The following is an 18,807-nucleotide window of genomic DNA, read 5'->3' on the forward strand; positions in this document are numbered from 1 at the left end:
GTCTGGCCCAAGTAAGGGGTCTCACGGCTGTGATCTGTTGGCCTTCGCCTAGATTTGACAGCAATTCCACCTGCAACTGGCAAACTTTTCTGGTGAAAAGTTTCTCAAAACTTTATGCCCTAGAAAAGGTGATTCAGAAAACACACACATATTTGTATTTAAAAGGTCTGGCTGGCTGGCTTAGGAACTCCCTCTATATTTTCTGAAGTCATTGAAGCAAATACCGTCTATTTGTAGATATAAAAATCCTAACCCTTTTGTAACTAATTAAAAATCTTTTTCTGCTGCTCGGCAGTATATATGCAATAGCACTTGTATAATTAACTGAACCTTTTCAATAATGAATACAAAGGAGTATTTCATAGTGAGACAGTGCTCTGACAGCTCCTGTAGATTTACTTTCTGGAAACTGTCTTAAACAGAAATGAGGGGTTTTTTTTCCATCTCCTGCCACAGTACAGTAGACTGATTTGAGAGTTAATACCTCACAGACTTTGTGCACTGAGGCCAACGCTCATGATTTTATCAAGAATCTCTGAGATTTAGTATCGCTCTTTTGAAGACAGCTGTTGAAGTCTTGCTGGTAATTTATCTTTAAAAATTAAAGCTGTGCATATGGGAATTGAAAGTAGGGTTTTGCAAGTCCTCACAAACTGAAAGTGCAACATAGACTCTTTGCATAACATGGTTTAAAACTTGTCTGGTGGGTATTGAAATTTAAAATACCTGGGACCTGGAAAAATATTATTACTGTTGTATACTCATTATTTTGTAATACTCATTAATTTGTAATAAAGTATAGCAAACATTGTGCTTGTGATCATCATCCATGAATATGATTCCCCTACCTGCAGGAATTACACAGGTTCTCTTTACAGTTTCAATCCATTTAGAACAGAAAGTAAAATAGTTTTTTTTCAAATAAAAATTAAGACAAATTTTAGGAGAGCAGAACATACATTCTCCTGGATTTGGAACTTACTCAGGAAGTGACCTATACTGTAAAAGAGAACACCGAAAAAAAATCTGATGCACAGTTCAGGTTTACAGGAATTGAAGAAAGATGCCTTGCCCCGAACAGTCACCACAAAGAGAGTCTTGAACGACATAAAGAATATTTAAAAACTCTACAGCTCTGCCTTTTTAGAGGTCCTAAAGAGACCTGATATGTGTACTGAATATCTGCTTGGAATTAGCTCAAAGATATGAAACTACACTGGCCTTTCGGGTAGTGTTCATGAAGAATGACTTGCTGAGCTAATGCCAGGCCACAGTTAGTTACCACGTCAGCTGACACGCTCAGCATCACTAGATAAAACCTTGTGAAGAACAGTAAAGTATCACATGAGACTCCTGTGTCTAGAATCAGCTTGCAATGTTATTTGTGACCAACCCGATGCACAACCAATTGTTTCTGTATTCATGAGGAAAAATAGTCTATGTATAATTTCTTACAGAATACAAGTCTCTTAATTTTTCTGAACTAACTAGGTCAGAAAAAACATTAACAGATGTAGAAAATCTTAGAAATAAGTTTGACTGCTTAATGCGTATGATGAATATTGAATGATTGAAGACAGAAAAATTCTTATGATCTGGACTAGCTAGTAGTACTTATTAGTGTTTGATGTTATTTAGTGACTTGAACAGCTGTTCACTGAGTTTCCAACAAAAGTAATTAATCACTGAGAACATAAGCATAAAAATAAAAGTAGAAATACTATTTAAATATTCGAATATTGAGGTATAGATATAGATTAGCTCAGTAACAGTCAAAGTTACTAAAAATCATTTCAGATTATGATCTGCCTCTGGAAGGAAATTAAGTTCTCCTAAAAGTCTATGAGACAACTTTTTCAGTAGTAAAGAATATAATTGGATCTGAATTCATCTTTGTTAAATTCAAAGTACAACATCTGGATTCATCATGTACAATTGACTTTCATTTGCTCCCCTAAGAGCACTATCAAGCTGCCCATCTGATTTGGAAAATACTACATATTCATACTCAAAGACTCTACTACTCTGACCATTTTAATGGGTTCATTGGCTGTGGTGGTAGCAGTAATTATTTCTGCAAATCTATTATCATTGTGAAAGGCAGAGCTGCAAGGCTGAAGAACCTGAAGACCATGTTCTGTCTTGTGCTGAAGTTATTTCCACACAATTTTATCCCCTTATGACCACATGTACAGAAGTGTCCCCTCACATGGGGTTTCACAAGCAAAACTTTGGGGATCTGCTGCTGAGCGGCGAGTCTGTGACTGCTGTAATAGTCATGTTCCTCTCAGTGCTGAATCCGCAAGGTGTCTGTATTGTTACCTCTTCCAAAGAGGGAGAGGCTTTATTTACCAGTCTCTCTAAATATACCAGTATATTTACCAAAATATACATTTTACTATCTTCAGATCTGAAATTTGAGGACATGTATACAACATAAGTCAATTCTAGTTTTAACTTCTTTTATCATTTTAATTCCTCCTTCCCGATATAGTTTGGCTACAGAAAAGAGTGCAGGCATTTAAATCCTTGCCTCAGACATCATACTGATGTGGGATACTGCAAACTTCATCCTGAAATGGCTTGCAAGACATCCAATGATCCTGCACAAGGCACTCAATTTCAAATTTTGAAATAAAATTAATGCAAAATCGTTCAGCTGAACGACAGATACAGCCCTCTACATTAAATACAGTTAAGCCTGAGGTGCCCATCATGCTGTCAGCTAACAGTCATGATTTCCATCAAAACAATAAAAAAATCTGTCTCAGGCCCTTTGTGATACATAGTTTCAACTGCCTGCACAGTTTCTTGTAAAATTTTGGTTTGCTGCCCTTAGTAATAGTAATACCAGTGTCAGTTAGCAAAAGACAAAAATTAAAAAGGATAGTATCACTATTTTCAGTTTACAAGGTACAGAGGCTTAAAGACTATAAAAAAACCTGCCTAACGTTACCCAACCCGGCAGCAAAAATCATCACGTAAGCCTGTTTTCTGTTCTAATTCTGAGTCACGTTTGAGAGCATATAGTGATCTTTGTGCACCTTTGGTTTCAAGTGGTCTGTATTGTATGTTTACATTCATTACTTGCACGAAATTATAAGTAATTATAAGTAGGTCTTCCAACCAGAAGGGTCAGGCCTCTACAGCTACAGGCAGTAATTGCAACTAAATATATATTGGTACTCTTCGTTATTTTTCTGGCCTATCTCACAGAAGCACAAAGAGACAACATAATAAGGAGCTTTCAAGCTCCATGCTGAATTTTTCCTGTCTCTATGTGACATATAAGCTTCAGCAGAGGAGCACTTTTTTATCAAGAATGCTTCAAGACACGTAAGGCAAGTCTGCTACCCTGCTGAGCAGTGTACTTTCTGATTCTGAAAGCTGTTTGTTACGCTTTGAAAACAGGCACCGGTAATGGCAGAATTAACTCCTCTACTGTCAAAGACAAAACTGGTGCAACTGGAAACTACAAACACTGTTGCTGAGTCTTCCTCAACGCCTTACCCATAAAACCATCATCCTACTGCTCAGACATGGAAAAGGAAAAGGAAATCTTTTTTGTTTCTTTTCTGTTATTTAAAAAAGAAATTTTTTAAAAAATAACTCCTTATTTACAAAGTCTGTGATGAGATATGCCAGGTCTTGCCAGCATATCTAGGGTAGGGCAAGAAAATAATATGTTATCTGTATGCAATTGCAGCAGGGAACTTCAAGCAATAGAACATAATTAACCTGTGAGGCATTTGGCCAACTCGGTGGTTATGGAAAATACTATGGAGAGTTTAATAAACAGTTGCAGCAGATTACTACTTTAAACTCTTTCTGGTGAGATGTCTCTTAAAAGAAAATAGTACCATCCTTGGCACCGGTCTAGCAGCAAAGAACATCTTTACCTGTAACTAATCACTGATTCTTACTCATTTTAAAATGGCATAAATGGGCACTGGTGCTGACAGAGCTCTCTTCACACTCCTGTTTATTTCTTCCCACACAGTTTCCCTGACGTTTTATCCTATAGCCATAGATGTTTGCGAAGCTGCCTAGTAAACTAGTTGGCAGCTAGTTTGATCCTACTAACTGCCACCTCAGCCCCTCCCCCGACAATGTATTGATTTTGGGTTAGTCACCCAACTCGATTCAGCACATGCTTTATGCCACCGTGAAAGATGAAATGAGGTTGAGGGAAGGAAAGAATAGCATTTTTCAGCAACAATGCCAGATTATGACAAAGTGTGATTTATGAAGCAGTTGTAGACTGATAAGATAATTCAGAGAGGAAAGGGCTGCTGGAGATCTCCAGTCCAACCCCATATTCACAGTAGGGCTAACATCCGAATTAGATCAGGCTGCACAGAGCTTGTTTGTTGAGTTTTGAAAATCTCCATGTGAGGTTCCACAGGTTCTCTGGGAAACTTTACCCAGTGTTCAGCTACGCTCATGGTGATTTTTTTTTAAGTTTTCCTTATATTCAGTTGGAATTTCCCTTACATCAGCTTGTGAATGTTATCTATTTCCTTCTTTTGCTGCAGAGTTCTCTGAGAAGAGTCTGGTTCCATCTTCTCTATACTATCCCATAAGGTAGTCAGCTACCCATAAAGTAGCTCATTTCCTGAGGTTTGAAGAAACCCTCAGTCTCCCCTCAATGACACTTTTACTGGCCTACTGGCCTTTAACCATCTTACTGGCGCACGGTTAAGTCTCCTCAGTATCTCCAGAGGCCCCAGACCAGATACATTGTTCTGGATGTGGCCTCACAACTACTCAGTGGAAGGGAATAATGCCTTCCTGTAACCTCCTCCCTACAGAGATTATTTTGCAGCCCGGTATGCAGCAACAATTATCACAAAGACATTTTCCAAATTAGTATTGTTTAAAGAAAAGTTGTTGGTGTCATTGCACCAGTGGCTTTCCCAGAGAAAATCTGATTTGAAGAGGGCTTTAAACACCTTCTGTTGAGCAGAACTGAGTGGACACCACACATTTTGAGATGAGAGCATGCAAAAACTGATGGCTTCTTAGGAAAAGGACATTGCCTCCAATTCCAGCACTTTCTGTATTTCTAAAATTGCTTTGAGCATCAATTGTATGGTTTTAGTTTTACTCATTTTAAAGAAGTCTAAAGACTATTGAATCTGCTTTGCGGTCCCCGCATTATTCCCCAACTGTTCGAAAACAAATAGTGGCAGAAAAATATCTTTTCATAGACCATCCATTTTACTGTCAACAATAAAGAAAAGCTGCCTCAGGAAAAGAGCTTTAAATATAGCTGTGGTGCTATCAACAAGTTAGCACTCCTGCATGAAAGCGAGTCCAGTTTTTATTTGAGAGTTTTGCTGCAGGAGATAGAAATCAGTAGTGCTGTAGCAGGAATGTAAGCCCAGTTCTTCATTGCTTAGTTTTGCTGCAGGGAGCTGAAGACATCAGATGCATATATCGTTCTGACTGGCCGTGTGTGGTTGGATTTTCTCTTTATATAAACGGAGGCTTGGTTTTGATTCCCAAAGGCTTCTAATACGGGGAATGTGTGTTCATGAAGTGAGCTGGACTAAGCTGAATATGAGTAGTTTATATAAAGACAGCTTGGCAGTTCTTAGAAGTGAGCAGGTTTGCTTCAGTCTCTTTGGCTTAACTGTTACGCTGAAATCAAAGAGGAAATGTAACAGCCTCGATTGTTTTTGTCAGCTGTGTACAAGAGGTGTGATTGTGGCATAGGCTGTGAGCCCACATGTAACAGTCCATTGGGAGATGCTCAAAGTTCAAGGATATTTAAATTCCTTGTTACCATGCCCTAGGGAAGTCTAAACAATGAAATTTAGGCTTTTCCTCACTCTTGCTTTGATAGATATATGCCTGGTTTCCTCATGGGCTGACCATTTCCCAAGCTTTTAAGTTTACAAACAGGGCCATGGTGTGAATTATAGGGATTATTTTATACCCTCTAACTAGTTTTCACATCAGTTTGTCCTTTCTTCTTCCCAGCTTCATCTTTGTTCCTCTAATGGCTCCCAGAATTCTTCATCTTCCACCTTCCCAGCTGGTGAAGGCAACCCTGCTGGGATCCTTGTCTTCCTTTCATTAACAAATCACCAACTAAATGTCAAATACTGATGAGTTTTGAACCCGGATAAAATCATTGAAGTATGAGAGAGTGAACTTTTCCAAACTGTTGAGAATATTTCCACGCCTGTCCCAAACCCTAATCCTGAAATTTTACAGGACCATGGTTTAAATCAGAGGCCATTTTGTTATACATCCCATTACCCACTTGTGACAAATATTAGGGATCTTGTGTAAAACAGGAGGAAGTTACTAATTATAAGTGTTGCATTTTAATCTGATTTACTTGTCTTTCCTGCTACTTTTTTCCTAAGTTTATAACTGAGTTTATGACTCTGTGAGTTCTTTTTGTGGTCAAATCTAGTGAAGTAAACAGGGATAGAACTGCTACCTCCAGAGAGGTACAGAATTCAGAGAAAAGCATATATGGTCTCTTTAGGCAACTCAGGGCTTCTTGCCAGGCTTGCCTCAGGTCAACAAGGGAGACTGCTATCTGCTAGTGTGTTTTGAGGGAGAGCTTCTTTCAGCAAATACAAGGCACCAGCTCTTTTGGGAGACAAATCCAATTAAGAGGCAATCAGTTGCTCCAGGTACATTGTGAATCATGAGAGTGTTCCTAGTTCTCTTCTTTCTAATGAGCTTTGTGTCAACCAACAAATCCATAGAAGAATTCTGCAGGCTGTCTATACCATTTCTACGGTGTCGGGTTTTTTTTTAGTCTTCCCAGTGAGATTTGAAAGGTGGAGAAAAGAAAGGATTAGTGTGGGGTTTTCCTCAAGTAGAACTTAAAGACAAACTTATTTTATCTCCAAGTTGATCGCTAATCCTTGCAGAATTCCTTTTGTGTTGTGAAAAAAAAAAAGCAACAATCGGACTGGTTAGCAACATTGAATTTGGAGAACAGAAAGTATTAGGTTATATATATGCAATGAAAACAGAATTAGTATTTATAATCTAAAAATGCACAAAATTGGTCCTTAATTTAGCTTTGTTAACCTGCTTCAGTTTTCATTTTGAATGAAGTAAAGTTAATCTCTGTTATCCTGTTATATGTCTGTGATTTCAAGATGGTTATGCTGTATCTGAGTAAACTGTTGACTGGAAATTTCTCCCCTATTTCATTTTTCACCTCCTAATTAGAGCCTTTTCTAACAAAAAAAAGCACCCAAAACCAATTGACACCATCTTGTGTTTCTTGTTAGTTCAAGATAATTATGGAACTTAACACTCCAAATGGTAATTACACTTGCTGTTGAGCACAGCAGCCGTTTTAGAACTGCAGACCAAATCAAATTAGCACTTTTGTCAAATGAAGTTAAATGTGCTTAAAAGTTACTTCTTGATGCATATAGAATAATATTTTACAGTGACTGTCACCTGACGTCTGTTGGAGATAGACCTTGCTGCAAGGATTCATCTGCCCGAACACTGATGTCTATATCTGAGCTAGACATCAAGGCTCCTTTTATAGCAAAAGAAGAGCAATTAATCTTCCAGCACATGGTTTGTCTTATTTGCAAATAGATCTCTAAAATAGGTCAGATGAATTGCAACTTCAGAATGGTTATTTCTTTTCACTGATTGCAAAAGTTTTACTTAAGTGGCTGATCCTCCCATAACTCCCATGATAAAATTTCTCATTGCATTATCTATTTCGGAGATCCCAGCTGAAGAAGGATATTGTATTAGATTTTTTTTTTATATAGTAGACAAAACTGCAGATTTTTAATTAGACAATTAACATAGAAATAGATTGAATATGACAATGGAATAAAATTTTTACTATTCAGAGAAATTCCTAGACTACTTAATCAGACCAGAAATCTCCTTATCTTCTATATAAGATTCAAAAGAAATTGCCAATGAAATCACTAATCATTATATTATTGTAAATGTGCTTAAAAAAACCCAAAAAACATTGAACTAGTAGAACACGTGAAAGTCAGTTGTAAAACTGAATGAGATTAATAGGGTTCATTGCCTTTCTATGTGGGATCCAGTATGAAACAGAGTTCTCATCTTTTTTGCTACCCATTGCACTCACAAACAGTGATGTTTACTTTCCAGATTATAAAAGCTCATGAAACACAAGTGATATTTTGAATGATGGAGAATCCTGCAGATGCAGATGGAATATTTCATTCAGAACTGAGAAGTTTTTTTCCAAACATGTATGTAGGACTATTACTACATCATAATATTTATATGTGTGTGAGTCAATAATTTATGTTTGTGCACATATATATATATAAATGCACACATGTGTATGCATATACGTGCATTTGTACAAATGTATGCGTATATATTAATGAAGTTGAACTAATCCTAGAAATCTATGTATATTAAACCTACCTTGATGCAGGACAATGTATTAGCTTGTTGAACTAATCAACACTAAATCATTGGGCTAATTTAACTAATTTAAGTTTATGATGTTATAGCTACCTAAATTAACTTCAAATTGCTGACTCCACTTTTGCTCCTAACATGTAGTATTATAGAAATTTTCCGCTCCAAATTGTTCATAAATCTTACCTTCCATTTCACAATCTAACTGCAATTTAGAAACAAAACAAAACAAAACAAAAACCCCCAACAAAACCCCGAACAACATTGAGATCCATACTGAAAACAACTACATGGTTTAGATATTTCTCTGAGGACAAGACAGGTGATGTAATTTCCAACAAGGTGCTGCAACAGATTTCTTACATTTGTATAAGCAACCTTGTGAAATAAAGTACTGCTTATTTCAAGTAAACACGGTACAGTGAATCAGTCCAGTGAAAACCTGGGGAGTTAAAGATCGTAGGTAGAGTAGGACAAAAGTGCTGCTATACTGAAGAGCAGAGTAAAACCTGCAGAATCTGAGGTCAGGGTTGCTCAGAGGACAGACTTCCCACCTTCAGGGATCATTTGCAGCACCTAAATGCTTTAATCCTAATTTTTCTGCATTCTCCAATACTGCCCTGGTGTTGTTCACATTACTTGAAATTTTCTCATTGTGTGATCCCTTTTCTCTCACGCCAGTCTTAGACTGATGAAATTTCAGTGACTTTCACAGAGTATGTCCTGATCTAAACTGTTACACAACATTAATCTAGCCCACTACATCTATTTGACTGTGTATATCACTTATGTATGTCACGACCATGTACACTCCTTCTATACTTTATATTGTAGTGAAGCAACACTTCCTATACAACACAATGAAATATATTAAAGTCATTTATTTCACAATTTATTGTGGAACTCAAAGGGCATTATGGGGAGTTCCGACTCCAAATGGCAAAACTCCTATTAACTCACTGGAGGCAGTCCCTCCTGCGAGGGAGGGATTTAAATTACATCACCTGAATTCTGAAAGCTTTATGAAAGAATGAGTTTAATATAATTTTATGAATGAATATATATATAGAGAGAAATTAAATTATTTTGCTTATACAGGAAGTGAAAAAAAATAAAAATAAAAAAATCAAAGAATCCTAATTGTCTCCAACAAAACTCAACTCTCTCTCTTACATTAGGAGTTTTAAATATATGTTTTGAGATGAATATATAAAACCCACTAGACAACACCTCCTTATAGATCAATTCAGTTCACAAAAAATGAGCAACCTAGCATGAGAAAAAAATATGGGGAAAAGACTAAATGGGAAGAATTAACAAAATGCTGTGTGACTTTCTTGTTTGTCTATTTATTTCCTTCTCAAAAGGACATGAAAGACTTTTTATTAGAGACTTTCTCTCAGAGCAGTGTGGTAGAAAGAGAGGAAGTGTTCATCATTGTTCAAGTCTTTTTTGTTTGATTTTTTGTAGAATATGGCAGCTGACACATTTATCTCCTTTATTTCATGTGACTCGGGCACAAAAGGGTCTTCTCACCAAACTGATCCCAGGATGACAATATGAAAAAAGAGGTATGTATATTTTTATTTTTTGTTTATATATAGCAGTTTTAAACATCAATAGAAAACTGGGTTATCAAATTATGTAAGTGGCCAAACTTAAAGCGTGTGTTTGCTTAAGTGTCTGTTACTCTGTCTACACAGCACTAATCTGGTGCAATAGGAACAAATCAAAGCAATTCGTTCTGACGCACCTACAACGTATAAGGTTGAGGGCTTTAAATTGAAACTGGAATTTCTCTGGTCTGTGATACAAATGTTGCTTTTCTGCATGTAGTCAGTCCAGTTCTGTCCAAAGGACCCATCATAAGTTATGACATACCTAGGGACAGGAGCACATTTAGCGCTCACCTGGACCAGATTTTCCAGTTTAGTTTCTGTCAAAAGGAACCAGATATGGATGTATTAAGAAAAAAAAAAAAATAATAAAAAAAAAAAATCAACACAATGACAAGCAAGGTAAAAGCGAAGAATTTATTTCAAAGCTGTGTTACAGCTCTGAATCATAACAATAAGGCAGATGCAGCCTGCATGAACATAGTGATGTCAGAGAGGCTATTTTCAGAAGCGATGTAAAGCAGGGAAGCACTTGCTTTCAGACTGTAGGTCTCAGTCACTCCTGAATTTCTTAGCAGGACCATGCTCAGCTTGCTTAGTGAGGTGTTTTCTGCAATCCCTGAGATTAATTTTTTTTCAGCATAATTTTGCTTGCAGAATTTTTTTCCCCTATATTTTTCCTCGTATCTTGTGACTAAGTTAGCTTTGAAGATTTTTGCCTGCCTACAAAGAGGTTAGATTTGATGCAAGGTAGACCGGACAATTATTCATTTTGACCTATACATACAGTTATTTTGCATACAGTTATATGCTACAGTTTTTTGTGAGACTACACAAGATAGATTGACTTTCTACTGAGGGTTTTACAGTCATACTGAATTGATGCTAAAAGTAAAATATTCATCTGCCTCCAGTGAAATGGAGATGGATGAAGATTTGTGGCTTACATTTGTCTACAGGGGGATAAGTAGATGAGTGCTTCTCGGAAGGGAAGTACACAAGGTACACGGCGCCTCTGTGAAAATTTCCAAGGTGACAGCAGAGGGACAAACCATCATCAATTTCTCCTCCTAATCCCATTTTGGGTGGGGCCAATCACAATTTAGCGATGCATGTTTCAGCTGTATGTTATTGTAATGAGTTGAATATAATTTCAGATATTCATTTGAGATTGCAAAGATAATAGTTAAGAAAGACAGATGGAAGGGCAGAATGTACAGTGCACATTTTCCAGATAGAAGCATTGTCTTTGGGTACTAATTCCGTTGTCTTAACAAAATGATGCAGAAACCTTGAAGTTCCTCTACTAACCATCAAAAGTAACTTGGCATCATCAGAAAAGGTATTTACACAAGGCTTCCCAACCAGTATTCTCAAAGCATTTCAGGCAATTGAGAATATACTGGAACCCTCATTTTGTCATTGGAAACTACATTATAAAGATCAGGTTATTCATTCTAACGGTTCATCAAGAAATCAAGGAACAAAGCTGTCAATTTTTTGTGTCCCTTCCTAGGATTTTATGATATATTTTTTAATGTAGAATTTAATCAAAACTTGTAATCTTCTTAAGAAATCTGTTCTGAGAAATTCATTGACATTGACCTTTACTATGAAAAAATCCGCTATTGTGTAGTTGGGCTTATTCAGGTAAGCATGTAGATAGATTGAAAATATGAATCTAAAAAGATCTGACCTCTATTTATTTAATTTATAATCATAACAGACACAGTATCCCTAAGAAAGAATTTTCTTCTCAAAACTATAGCAGAAATTGTAACAATTTTTTTTTTTTTGGTCAATGCTTTAAATATGCACTTGTATATTCAGTTAACCCCAGAGCGGTGCAGGGAAGAAAGAATGTGTTTGGGATGTGTATGAGTCCTTTCTCCCAGGATTTGCATCACTTCCTATTATATCCATTTTTCAAGCTGTATTCGATTTAGAAGCTTTAGCTAGTGGCAGAAAAATTTACTTGAAACAAATTACTCAGCTTTGTTTGACAGGATAACTGAAATATTTAATTTTGGAATTTGATTCAGAACAAGTAACCTGAGGGCAGTAGATGCTGCCAATAAAGAAGGGACTGATTTATCATATTATACTCGGATGCATCTGTGATTTCAGTGCAGTCCTTCCCTTACAATGTGACAAGGCACACATCCAAAATGATGAGACATTTCTGGGGAATCTATGGCCTCTTTACCTTTCCTCATTCTCAATATATCTGTACCTGCATATAGCCAGTTAGGTTCAACAAGCCAATTTTAAGAGGCTGGGAAAAAAACCCACAATGTACAGTGACATATGAGAGAATGGCAAAAGTTATGTTAGGAAGACTGGTTTTGGCTCACTCATATGGTTGCTTTTCTGTTTTCTGATGGGAAGTAATATGCTTTCACATAGTTTCCACTGCTGAAGATAAATTGGAAAAATCTATTTCTCATATTGTAGGATTCTTGTAAGTATTCCCAATAAAAACAGAATACTAATCCTTATTTTATGTAATTCCAGAAAAGCATGCTCAATTCATTTTCTGAAGGCAAGCTGGGACTCTTCAGTGTATCATTCTCTTTGTCCAATTTAGTAAATCTGAAGTAGCCCTTTTAGTCAGTGGAACAACCCCTAGGTAAGGTGGTGTTGACAAGGAGAGAAAAGTAGCTCCTAGGCCCTGCTTCCCAAACTCTGTTTCCCTTTTGGTGTGAAAGATGGTTTTGTGCACAATATGTTCATCAACAAGAAAAAAAACCCACCATAATATTTCTTTCATTTTCTTTCTCACACTGCTCAGATTCCTTTCTTTGGAAATGCCATCTTTCATGTAGAAATATATCACGGACTTAAAAACCTATTGTTATACTGTATAGTTTCTGAATTATAATAAGATATAGCATAATTTTACAGGAACTTAGGTAATTTTGCTTTGTGGGAGTGTTTGAAAAGACAGCACTGAGTACAAATGAAGATAGCATGGATACTGTGTAGGCTTCACTTTTTCAAACATGGAAAATAGCGTGAAAAATGTGTCTGTATAAAGTCAGAGACTGCATACTGCTTTAAAACATACAGAAAACACCAAATAGCCTTAAACCCAACATATAAACAATGAGTTAAGGTGTTTATGTTTGTTACTCTCTCAAATGTCCAGAGACAAGAAGGAAAGCCTCTCCTTTCTCTCCTTTACTTGCCAAGGAAGAAGGAATTCTTAAGATGATCAGACTGGTGAGAAGGGCATAGTTCATAAAAAGAGTCAAATAACTGCATTCAGATCAGTGAGAATCCAATTCGTTCAAGAATATAACAGAGTATTCCATGAATATGAATATGTTTGTAAAAAGCTAAACACTCAGCCAGGCACAGCCAAGGCGATCAGGAGGATGGTGAATAAATGCTATAGATATTAGATGAACAGCAGGAGGAAATAGTAAAAATCTATAACGTACTCAGCAGGCATTGATGCAAGTTACATATGGGGCTTTTTCTAGTAAATCACACAAACTGACTAATTACCGTAGGCAGTATGTTGCCAGACTTCTGGAAAAAATATACGAGCTTCTAAGTACTACAGCAGTGTGAAACGTGAAGGCAGCTGTATGTGTCAGATGTTTGACCCAGCTGATCTCCAGAAGCTTTGTGCTTTTTTCCAAGGCACGGAAATTCAGTCACGTTATGTTATTATCACATCACAATCAGTCAGAGTGCAAAGCCAACATGGCAGACAAAAAAATCTGAAGATAGCTCAAAAACCAAAGTATAACAAAAAGAAAGCATACAAAAGGGTGTTTCAGAAATGAAAGACCTATGCAATGGATGGCATTAACACACATGCAAACCCGGGGACCATTTGGTAGAGCTAATCTCATCTAATATCAGCTACCTAAATGTTGTAAATTTTCATTATAATCTTTTGGTTCTAAACAGATATTGGAAAAGGACTGGCACTCCAGGTAGCTGGCTGTGAAGCGAATCCTGAATACTCTCTTGGCTGCAGGAGCAAATCAGGTTTATACCTTCGTACATGCGGATCTAGGTGCATTTAAGATGTGCTACTGAAACTGCAGTACCTGGTCAGGAACGGCAGATGTGATGAAGATACCCATGACTTTCTGCAGCAACAACTGGGTTGAGTCATAAAAATATTTTAGGGTATTTAAAACAGCAGGATACACCTATGCTTAAAGCCTCTGAATCCCTTTGTAGATAAAGATATATAAACTTCATCCTACTCTATATACACCATTCACCGCTTTCTGCCTCTAGATTTGTCTAGTCTTCTGTTCATTTGATTCCCTCCCAGTCATAGTTTAGTAATTTCAGAATAAATAATACACAAACGGGAAGCGCAACATATAATAGCCTAAAGTAATTACAAATGCCTACACAGGACACATTGCTAGGAATTTTTTTAAGAGAAACACACACTGAGGCTTTTCCTTAACAGACAAAACTCATTATTCACATGCTGCTGCAAAAGATAATACATTTCATTAAAGCTGCAAGCCTGTAAGACTACTATCATAGGATGAAATAATGAACATGGAGCATTATGAAAAGCACATTAATCTGAAAATAAACTGGGGACAAAGCACAAGGTTCTAATTATAGGTATGAAAGCAGACCCTCTACCATGAGAATCAGACGCATCTAGGCAATTTTATCATAGGAAAGATTTATATTCATTCTAATACACTGATTTTCAAAAACTTTTGTCTTGAAACACAACTTACAGTCCAATAATTCTGAGCAGTCTCACATGCTAACGTAAATATCAGCTGAAGTTTAATTTTAGCTTGCCATGTGATCCCACCTGTAAATGCTCTAAATTCATCTGCATTTAAACAGCATTCCAAGATAATTGTTTGAACATCAATCTAAAAAAAAAAAAGGTTTATACTACAAGAACATGTGAGGATAAATAAAAAACCTCCTTTCTGAATCCCCAGCATAATAGTTTAATTTCTAAGCAAGTTATAAATTATCTAAAAAAAGCAATAAAGAATAAATAATTTTCTAAACCACTCACATATAATAAAATGCCAGGTCCTTTTACATGAGTTACAAACATTAAGGACCTACAAAGGATTTTTTTAAGTATAGAACAGGTTATAGTATTCCTTTTTTTTTTTTTTTTTTACCTTTCAAATTACCTACCAAACAAAAGTGGAGCTCTAATACAGAACTCTTCGGTAGGAACAGCTGTGATATCATTTGTAGGCAAGCTTAGAAAAATCTATTTATATGAAGTGCTTGATAAAACGTGCTATGTTTGTGAGGGGAAGAGCTTGGATTTTGGATTCTTATTTCTCTTCCTGAGTATTAATTTCAGCAAGCAAGATTAGGACAGAAGCTAGGAAAAACTTTTTAGTGTCAAGGATAATGAAACACTGGAACAGACTGTCTGATGAAGCTGTAAAGTCTCTATCACCACTAAGAAATTTTTTGGTGCAGGTTAGCAAATGCCTTTTAGGAACAATACTGTGTTTTGGAGCAGTGGGATGACCTCTTGCGGTCCCCTCAACCCCATTCCTGCTACATAATATCACACATGTATTTAAGCACTGAACATTATTGACCTTAAAACAGATCTACTTTACTTACTTTTTTTCCTGGAGCATGCACAAAATTCCAGGTCCTAATCACACTGCTAAATGGAGGAGATCACGTGAGTTATCCAGAAAGATGACATTTAAAAACCTTACTCAGTCTCTCCTAGCTTCTTTGTCGTCACAGAGGGGAATTTATTTAGGATTCGCCAATTCACTTTCTATCATATCGATACTTCAGCCTGACTTTTGCTGATTCTAAATGAACACCAATCATGAAAAGTGACTCTATTTCAAAGATGTTTTAAATTACTCACTAGGTGAAGTAGCCCTTCTTCAGATTTACACCAGACAAGGCCCAGGTCCAGTAATCAGATATTCCAGCATCTTCACCTTTACGCCATTTCTGGTGGGGGGATCCCCCTGTTTGTTTTCCAGTGTTGAAGGTCTTCATTATTAACTGGTATTTGCACTAAATGTGCCAGTTGGTATTAAATCAGATTTCCTTCATAACCATATCTTGCTAAAGACATAGATAGCAGAATTCTACCAAGACTCTTTTTTTTTTTTTTTTTTTTTTTTACCTCCCAGGAATGAAACCATGTAGCTTTGTCAGATTCTTGATGGAATTACTAGCACTCCAATTCCCAGCCCAAACCCTTTGACCCCATTACATCTCCAAGAAGTCACCAGAAGAAACCTCCTGAAAGATCCAAGCAGTTTCATATTACTGGAGATGCATTTAAGACCTAGCCAAATAAAAGTGATGAAGAACATTAGGCAAGCAAATTATCTTTCCAGGTGATCATTGAAGCATCATATCAAAGGGTGATACTTTGGTTTCAAAATGAAATACATGTGCTTTCAGGTTTTTCTGTCTTTCTTTTTGCTTGTTAGTCTTTGTATTTCTTAATTTTCTACAGATCTCATCGGAAAAGTGGAGTTTTTTTAATGAAAGCTTTAAAAAAATAATCAAGGCTTTTAGAATCTTCTTGCCACGTGAATTAACGGCTAACAGCCATTTGGTCCCAGTTCATACAAGTGGGGCACAAGATGTTGGCCAGCCTCTAGCTAATCACAGTCAGGCTCCCTGGATTGTTTACTTCTCTTGTAATGACAATTTATAATAAAAATTCAGGAACAAGAGGATTTGTAACTATGCAAAGCAATGTTGTTTGTGATGTGGATGCAAGAATATAGAAGATTATTTTGTCCTTTTTTCCGCTATGTTTCTATCTCTGGCTGCAGTCTTTATTCTTATTTAAATTCTTTCTGTTTCTTTTTAGGAAAAGCAGCTGGATTATACTGGCAAATACCTCAGGAAGGCAGACCTAATTGCTCCAATTATTACTGGAGAGCCAGGTGGGCAAATTAGAGTACTGAGCCAATCAGGGCTAGATAAAAGAAATGTATCCCAGAATTAGAGAGGAAGCTGATAATTCTTAGGTTTACAATGCTGCTGTTGTTTATCTTGAATCGCTTCTTCAAAATAGTGTGGTATTTACGTATTGGTAGTACAGCTGTTCCTAGCTTGAGGGAGCATGTGTAAAATAGTATAGGTAGCTTTGAAAACAAACAAAACAAAAGAGAGAGAAGATAACGAATACTGTTAGGGCATAAGTCTGATTCATTGCTTGAGTATCCTTTGTGACAGAAAGCATATCTGATCTTTTAAATTTTTGAAGTTAAAATTTGTATTCCTGAAAAATAAAGGCGGTGTAGTATGAGGAGATCAACACACAACAGATTAGCTGTAAGTGGTTTTGTTACTTATTTTCTATTCCCTTGCGTCCCTTTTTTCCTCTATACTGAAGCAGCTACTCATGCAAGGAATCACCCTTGCTGGTATTTTCTGCTTTAAGTTTTGTTGGCATTGATTAATCTTATGCTGTCAAGAGCAATAAACGGTAGAGCTCTGGTAGAACCTGCTGGCAGAAAGCAAGGTTGTGATTTTATATTAAAGACAGTTTAAACAATGCCAAGCTGAATGTTAGCCTTTTTATTTATAGAGATAGGAGAGAAGTCTGGCAATACCTTATTCTTTCATTTAGATCTTTTCTTGGGCAAGGATCACATTTAACTCAGTAACATTTTATTTCACAAACTGACCTCATCTACATGTAAATCAGAATGGCAATAAGACTGTAAAAGCAGATATTACAGCTGCTAAAAATGGGTTTCAAAAAAGAGATCACCAGGCTTATACTGCTCTTTGTAAAAGACACCAAGAGCATGCAGCAATTTCTTTCGCTATGTAATACTGGAAATGAACTCAAAACCAAAAAATGCAATTCAACCACTGTTCAAGTCAGTGCTGGTAATATTTCAGATTGGCTGGATTTCTCTTTAAATCTGTGTATCAACATCTATTACAATGAAGTCAACAGTCTCATACTTAGTCAGGACAAGATTCTATCGATTCAAGAAAAATACTTGAAAGTCTAGACTATTTTTTCAGGTTCTCTGATGTTTTAGTATATGTTAGGATTAAATGTTTAATACTCCTGAGGTATTTGAGTTATCGGGAAGGCAGCAAAAGTAAAAAGATAGTATTTGACATGTGTGCAAGGACAAAATAGATGGTGCTCCCTGTGGTTTTGAGATACGAGTCTAAAAAGGCCTTGAAAAGAACTGGATTGAGCCTTGGTGCAGAAATATGGAACTACTCCAAAACATAAATTCTCTGCTATTCTGAAAGTGACTGGTTCTGATTTGGTCATTTATTGCTGATCTTTATACTGCTAGTGTGTTATGAGTTGGGGATTATGTTGTAGGAGATAGGAATTTTCTCTCCAGAAGGTAAAGTTCAGTTTAACAAAACTTAAGAAAAATAAATATATGTTACTGTATGATTTGTAGGTTGATTGGAGACTACTCTTGCTGGTAACCTCGGGCGTGTGGATTCAGAATTCCTCTGTCTATTCAGTCACTTTGTGACATAAACATAGAAGTGAGCAGTTATATAATATATAATGATACTTTCAATTTTCCTTGGAAATAACAGTTCTCAGACTCTCACTACCCGATACTATACATGTGACGTTCTGATGTTGCTTCAGTAACTAAAGCTCAATACAAAGGTAAGAAGCTATAAAAAGGGAAATTTTCCTCGTACAGAGTCATTGACTATATCTGTTTAAGACAAAATACTGTGTGAAGCGAGTGAGATGTGCATGCCTGAAGCTGTTAGTCAAAGATACAAAGAAATCCTTGTCAAAGTATAAAAGTGCTTCTGC

General features: G+C 36.5%; 1 protein-coding gene across 6 annotated transcripts in view; it reads right to left on the reverse strand.

The window, feature by feature from the left end:
- PCLO (piccolo presynaptic cytomatrix protein) overlaps positions 1–18,807 on the reverse strand; it is a 370,979-nt gene that overhangs the window by 22,669 nt on the left and 329,503 nt on the right. The gene's annotated exons all lie outside the window — the stretch shown is intronic.

The sequence above is a fragment of the Chroicocephalus ridibundus genome, chromosome 1 (assembly GCF_963924245.1).
Source record: "Chroicocephalus ridibundus chromosome 1, bChrRid1.1, whole genome shotgun sequence".
Lineage (NCBI taxonomy): Eukaryota > Metazoa > Chordata > Aves > Charadriiformes > Laridae > Chroicocephalus > Chroicocephalus ridibundus.